Genomic DNA, 6446 nt, shown 5'->3' with positions numbered 1-6446 from the left:
TGTGAGAAAATAAATGCAGCTACATCCCAAGCAGCTACACCTGTGATCCTTTGTTACAGCAGCAAAAGGAAATTCTGCTGTCCCAGAACCAGGCAAAGAGCATTTGCCCATCATCCCCTGGAGGTCACCAGGCCATGGGAATGTCATCACATTCTGCAGGGATTCCCAGAATCAGGATGACTGGAGTAGGGGCATGAGTTGAACAGGTAGGGCTGCCAGGAATGGGAGAACTGGACAGGTAAAAAAGGTTTGCGTCTCACCTGTCAGAAGATTCTGGGGTGGAGGAGTCTGTGGAGGGAACTTCCAAAGAGTAGGAAGGCACTAGAAGGCTGGGGGCTCCTAGCAACCTGACCTTTATTATGTAAAGCATCCCACCCTATCCAAGCCTGGATTCCACCAGAGGATCTCGGCCCACTCCAGGATGGACACACACACACACACACTGCTCCAGTGCTGTCTGTCCATCTTGGTACCTGCTGTTCCCAGCCTGGGGGTGTCCCTGACATTGTCCTTCCCTTCCCATAGCTCTGACAGTTCCATCACATGGTCCCACAAACAGCATCAGGGGTTTTTCTTCCCCCCAGAACATTAATTTACAGAAAAGTGGGGATGTGGTCCTTGGCTGATTTATGTTCAATATAAAGAAGCCAGGGTTCTTGGAGTTTTAGACCGACTCCCTACTCACCTGGATTTGACTCACCTAAGACCTCACACTGTCTATTCCCTTGTCTCCTGTAATGGTTCATTTGAATGGTCAACTTGATTGGATTCAGAGATGGCAATGATGAAGAGGCTTCTGGGTGTGTCCATGAGGGCATGTGTAGGGATGACTGGCATGTGGGATAGGAACTGAAGGGAGCCCCTTCCTAAGCGTGGGCACCACTGCCCAATAGGATGGAATAAAAGTTGGAAGGACAAGGAAGCAGATGCAAACTCGGCTCTTCTTGAATGGGTTCTTAATTGCTGCTTCGATCGTTTGAGGATATTGGACTTTCACTTCTTCACTCTTCCAAAGCAGACTCTGCCAGTGATTCTCCAGGAGTTTCCAGAAGCCTTGGTCTCGGACTAGGGTAGCACTGTTGGTCCTTCTTGCTCTGGAGCTTCTGCCTCTTGGACTGCGCAGCTGCTGGTTCTTCCAGTTCTCCAGCTGCAGACAGCCATTGTGGACCAGCTTCTGGTCGTGTAAGCCACAGGTGCCAAATGCTCATTCCCAAGTTTGAAATCAGATGCATGAGATGAAAGCAATATATGAGGTCTTTTTTTTTTTAATGTATCAGTTATTTAATTAGGTTCTTGGTAAGAAATTTAGAGCACCAATGTGTGAGAATAAATTCCATTTGTTAAAGCAAAACCGGATCACATGTAGCCCTGGAGCTGAGGAATAGCTTTGATTTGGGGTAAAATTTGTGAGTCCACAGCTTTCTGATCAACCTTGCTGCTCTGTAATCTTGTATTTCTCTTTCTCTGTCGAAGATTTCGCCTTCCTGGGTCTGGGCTTCTTCAACTCTACTTCTTGAAGTAAGTATCACTGAGGTGTTTTGAGACTTTCACATCGCTGATATCAATCTTTGTGGAGGGGGCAATAATAGATTTCTGGTGTGTTCTATGCAGAGGAACTTGATTGAGGGAAAGAGGTCCCATCACGAGTTGCAAGCCACTGCTCAGCTGCTTCAGGAAAACCACTCTTGCCTCCATGGTGCCCAGTGAGGATGGTCAAGATGGAGTGATGCTGGCTCGAAGTTTTCTCACATGCTGACGGAAGGGTTTTTTGCTGTGGCTCAACAGCTTTCGTGGCATAACTTCCATTGGATAGTATCTAGGCATTTTGTGAATTTTAATCACCCTGGTACCACCATTCTTGTTACCCCCGACTGGTTTTGTGACAGTAGCAAGCACCTCCTTCTTCTTCTTTTCAACCTTGGATTTAGCAGCTGAGTACTTCCTCTTGCCCATGGTCTCTCAGGAATACATAGCAGATTGGGAGTATCTACCAACTCCTCTAACCAGGACAGGGTTTCGGCTGAAGTGGGCTTCCCTTTCTTGAGTTTCTTACCCTTAGGGTCTCCCTTTTTAACCTTGCCAACAGCTTCAGCCTTCTTGACTCCAGGTTTCTTCTCCTTAGTGTCCGGCTTCTTGGCCTTTTCACCCGCCATCTTGCAAGATGGAACAATATAGATGAGGTCTTAAACAGACTTTCCCTTCTTAGGTTACTTTACATCAAACTTGATGGCCTCTGCCCATGTTCCTTGGGATGGTTGGGCAATCTTGAAAAGCAGGATATTGCTGTTTACACTTAGGGGAAGTTAGCTCTTTCTGATAACCACAGCAGGGTGGGATGAAAGGGGGAATCCTTAGGCTTACATCAGCTCACTGATTGAGGTTGGTGGGGTCTGGGACAAGGGTCCCTAAGCTATGCTTCCTCAGTGGTACCATGTGTCATGATGCTGGCCTGTCTCACTGGCAGATGGAATGACCGTTCTCTTGGACTGGCTGGCCCCAGGCCATCCAGCCTAGCTTTTCTCCTCCTCATCTGCCTGGTGGTGTCCACTTGATGCTGGGCAGTCCATGAGTACTCTGGATCTAAGTGGTAGATAATCTCCTCTGTGCCTCCAGGTGTTCACCACTTGCCAGCCTGCCATGGGCAATGTTCCCCTATGGTGTTGGCAGCCTCAAGTCTTCCCAGGGACTACTGTGGTCCTGTCCCTAAAATGAGGTCATTGGCCTCTGTCTCCTCTTCCCTTCCAGACTCAGTTCATCCCCTTCAGCCACTGCACTTGGTCAGTCCTGAATAAGCCACTTGCCTTCTTAACCCAGCACTGCTCCATCCCTGTCCACACAAGGGCAGTTTTTCCAGGAAATATTAACTCATTCTATTACCTCATCCCACCCAATCTTGGAAACATGGCTTGCTTTGAGTATTACCAGGCTTAATTTTACTTGTTCCCACCGTGACATCCTATGCTTGGTATATTTGCTCTGAGAATTTTTGTCTTCCAAGCATTCAAAAACGTCTATTGGTAGTGACTGGTCTGTAACGGGTTTTGAGATGCAAATTTACACACACATCAGTCTGTAGACATGCTACAAGCCTCATGAGATCTTTTCCATCTAAAACTCTGTAGTTCCATGCCAAATACCTGCTTCATTTATGTTTTCTTACTATAATGCTAATGCATGTCTTTCTAACTGGCACAGTCATACCAAAAATAACTTGGAAATAGAGTGACCACTTTGGGAGAACTGTGATATAAATAAAATTGTTCAATTGACAGTTGCCCTAGAACAAAAACAAAAAGCAAAGGTCTGACTGCCTAATGGTTTTCTGTCTTTAAGTGAGAAGGCTTCCAAATACAACTTGAACTGAAAACATGCCTCCCTAAAATATTCTGTAGCTGTAGGTCACATAAAATATGAGCATCTTATCCTTCATCAGCACCTTTGGACGGTGTTCAGGATTCAGGATTAGCTTTAGATGTTGACACATTCCATCTGGTGCCATTTCCTTATCAGGTTGGTGGTTTAAGTCGTAGAATATTAGGTAAACAAAAATGTTAGCTAGCAAATCACTTCACTGCATAAATGTCAACCTTGGTAAAACATTTTAAGTATGCTCTAGTTACCAAAAAGGAGAGAACCCTCATGAGGCTGTATTAACCACAGTCACTTTGTTTCATATGGAAGGCCTCATTTTCTTCCTTTCCACTAATAAATTGGGCTTTAAATTTCTCATGGCTTGATAAAATAGTCTCCACTATAGTCAGCTTCCTCTCCATTTTTTCTACCCCACTTCCTCTCATGTTCCTTCTTTTGAAAACTTGACTTTATTCAAAAAAGATTGAGTTCGGTTGTTATGGAATTTTTAGTTCATAGTAAAGAAATTTATTAAACTCCTTTTCTTAAAAAATTTTTTTAGTTGTTGATGGACCATTCATTTATTTATTTATTTATTTATTTATATGCAGTGCTGAGAATTGAACACAGTGCCTCACACATGCTAGGCAAGCACTCTACCACTAAGCTACAAAAGCTCATTTAAACTCCTTTTTATGGATGCTAGAAAGTATACTTATCTAACCACCTTTTAAACTAGCTATGAAAAACAATAAGAAGAGGCAACAATTTCTTTTTTGGAGGGACGTACCAGGGATTGAACTCAGGGGCACTCAACCACTGAGCCACATCCTCAGTCCTACTTTGTATTTTATTTAGAGATAGTCTCACTGAGTTGCTTAGCACCTTGCTAAGTTGCTGAGCCTGGCTTTGAACTCGTGATCCTCCCGCCTCAGCCTCTGGGATTACAGGCGTGCACCACTACACCCGGCCATCAGTTTCAAAATAGAAAAGTCTTAGCGTAACTCAGAGTCTTTATCTCATTAAAGCATTAACACAATCCTAAACTCTATTTTGAAGACCTGTATCATGATGAATAGTTGGTTTTGGTTTTGGTTTGTTTGCTTGTTTTTGTGTTTTCCATTTTCTCTGAGGCATGGATCTCTTCAGAGAACATGTACATATCCATTTTCTACAAGGAGTTACTCTTTTTGAAATTCTGCTATTCTAGGTACTCTATTGTGAACATTCTCCGTTAACTTTTCCCACGTCTGGGCCACGCTTCCGTGTTGTTTTGGATACATGGAAGTCCATTCCACACGCACCCATACACAGACCACACATTTGGCAGAAACAATATGATGTAACAGCAACACCATTGAATAAGTGTCTCCTTATCCAACCAGGCAAGTGATCATTTTGGAACCAGTCAGTAACTTTGCCGGCTTCTTCAGGCAAATACAGCTTTCATTTATTAAAACCTCCTGGAAATTCTTTGGCTGGAAGGAATGCCAATGCAGACAAATGGCATATTTTTAGACCGAAGTTTTCATCACTGCTGTATTGTATAGCCAACAGATTCATCTGAATTGTCTGCCAAATGCATAGGACTGAATGGAAAAAATAAGTTTTATTGGCCCTGTGGCTTGGATAAGCATCTTCCAAAGGCCCAAGTGTTAAAGGCTTGGTCACCAGACTCTGGTGCTATTGAGAGGTGGTGGAATCTTTAAGAGGTAGGTCCTAGTGGGAAGAAGTTAGGTCAGTGGGGCCTGTCCTTGAAGGGATTTTGGGCCCCCATAACCTTCTGCTCAAAGGAGACAGTTTTGAAAGTGCCATCTGTCAGCTAAATAAAAGCATACACTAGTTTTTCTGTTAGAATTAATGGCAAATATACAAAGTCCATCTCCTTTGACAAGTTAAACCAAGAATGGTTCACCATTTGATGTGTTTTGTGGTACTAAAGGAACCTCTGTATCAGCCTATCAGCAAGTGTCTTCAGGTTACTGAGCTTTATACTCTGATGGGCATTTTTTGGGGGGTACTAGGGATTGTACCTGGGGCATTTTGCCACTGAGCTATGCCCCAGTCCCCCAACTTTTTTAATATTGAGACAAAATCTCACTAAATTGCCTGAATGGGCCTCAAATTTGTGATTCTCCTGCCTCAGACTCCCGAGTCACTGGAATTACAGGTATGTGCCACCACACCTGGCCTGATGGACTTTTCTTCTTTGAGGGGGGCTACTGGGGATTGAACCCAGGAGCATGTTATCACTGAGCTACATCCCCTGTCTTTAATTTCTGTTTTAACATAGGGTCTCTAAATTGTGAGGCTGGCCCTGAATTTGTGATTCTCCTGCCCCAGCCTCTCTAGTTGCTGCGATTATAGGCAGGCACCACTATGCCTGGCTATGATGGGCATTTTTTAAAGGCAAGCACAGTGCTGTATGAAGGGTCAGAAGTAGTACAGGACTGAATAATTTGGGAATGATCCTGTGTATATCTGAAAATAAAGTAATTCCCTCCCCAAAATTCAGCTTTCTACCTTTTGCTGGGGATTGAACCCAGGCCCACCCTTTGTAAAAATGGGAATTGCTGTTTTCAGGATGTCAGCTTTCTGGATTTCAACAACTGAAATCCTAAACTTTTGGGATTATGATTTTAGACTTTAGGGATTTTGATCTTTCGGGGTTGAACCTTGGGGATTATGTTATTTGAGACTGTCTTTTGATACTGGTATTAAAACTGGGCTACTTCCGAACTGAAGGGTAAAAGAAATCACAAAAAAATATGCAAATGAATAAGTGTACATGAAGATTATATGAATTAAAATTTCAATGCCCCAAATAAAGTTGTATTGGAACACATCCACACTCCCCTTGGCCCCGTATTAGGCACTGAACCCAGGGGAATCCTACCAGTAAGCTATATCCCAGCCGTTCATAATTTTTATTTCAATATAGGGTCTTACTAAGTTGCCAAGACTGGCCTTGAATTTGCAATCCTTCTGCCTCAGCCTCCCAAGTTGCTGGGATTACAGACATGCACCACTGTACCTGGCTCATGTTTGTTTATATAGAGACTCAATATAAGGAATTAGCTCATGTGATTAGGGAG

The 6446-nt window shown here is 43.5% G+C and overlaps 1 pseudogene across 1 annotated transcript; it reads right to left on the bottom strand.

Moving 5' to 3' along the window:
• Positions 1-554: 554 nt before the first annotated feature.
• LOC306646254 (large ribosomal subunit protein eL6-like) lies at positions 555-3913 on the bottom strand (annotated as a pseudogene). The gene has a single exon. The product of its transcript is annotated as a large ribosomal subunit protein eL6-like (transcript).
• Positions 3914-6446: the final 2533 nt, after the last annotated feature.

This window comes from Sciurus vulgaris (assembly GCF_902686455.1).
Source record: "Sciurus vulgaris genome assembly, chromosome: 16".
Lineage (NCBI taxonomy): Eukaryota > Metazoa > Chordata > Mammalia > Rodentia > Sciuridae > Sciurus > Sciurus vulgaris.
This window is presented reverse-complemented; position numbering and strand designations above follow the sequence as displayed.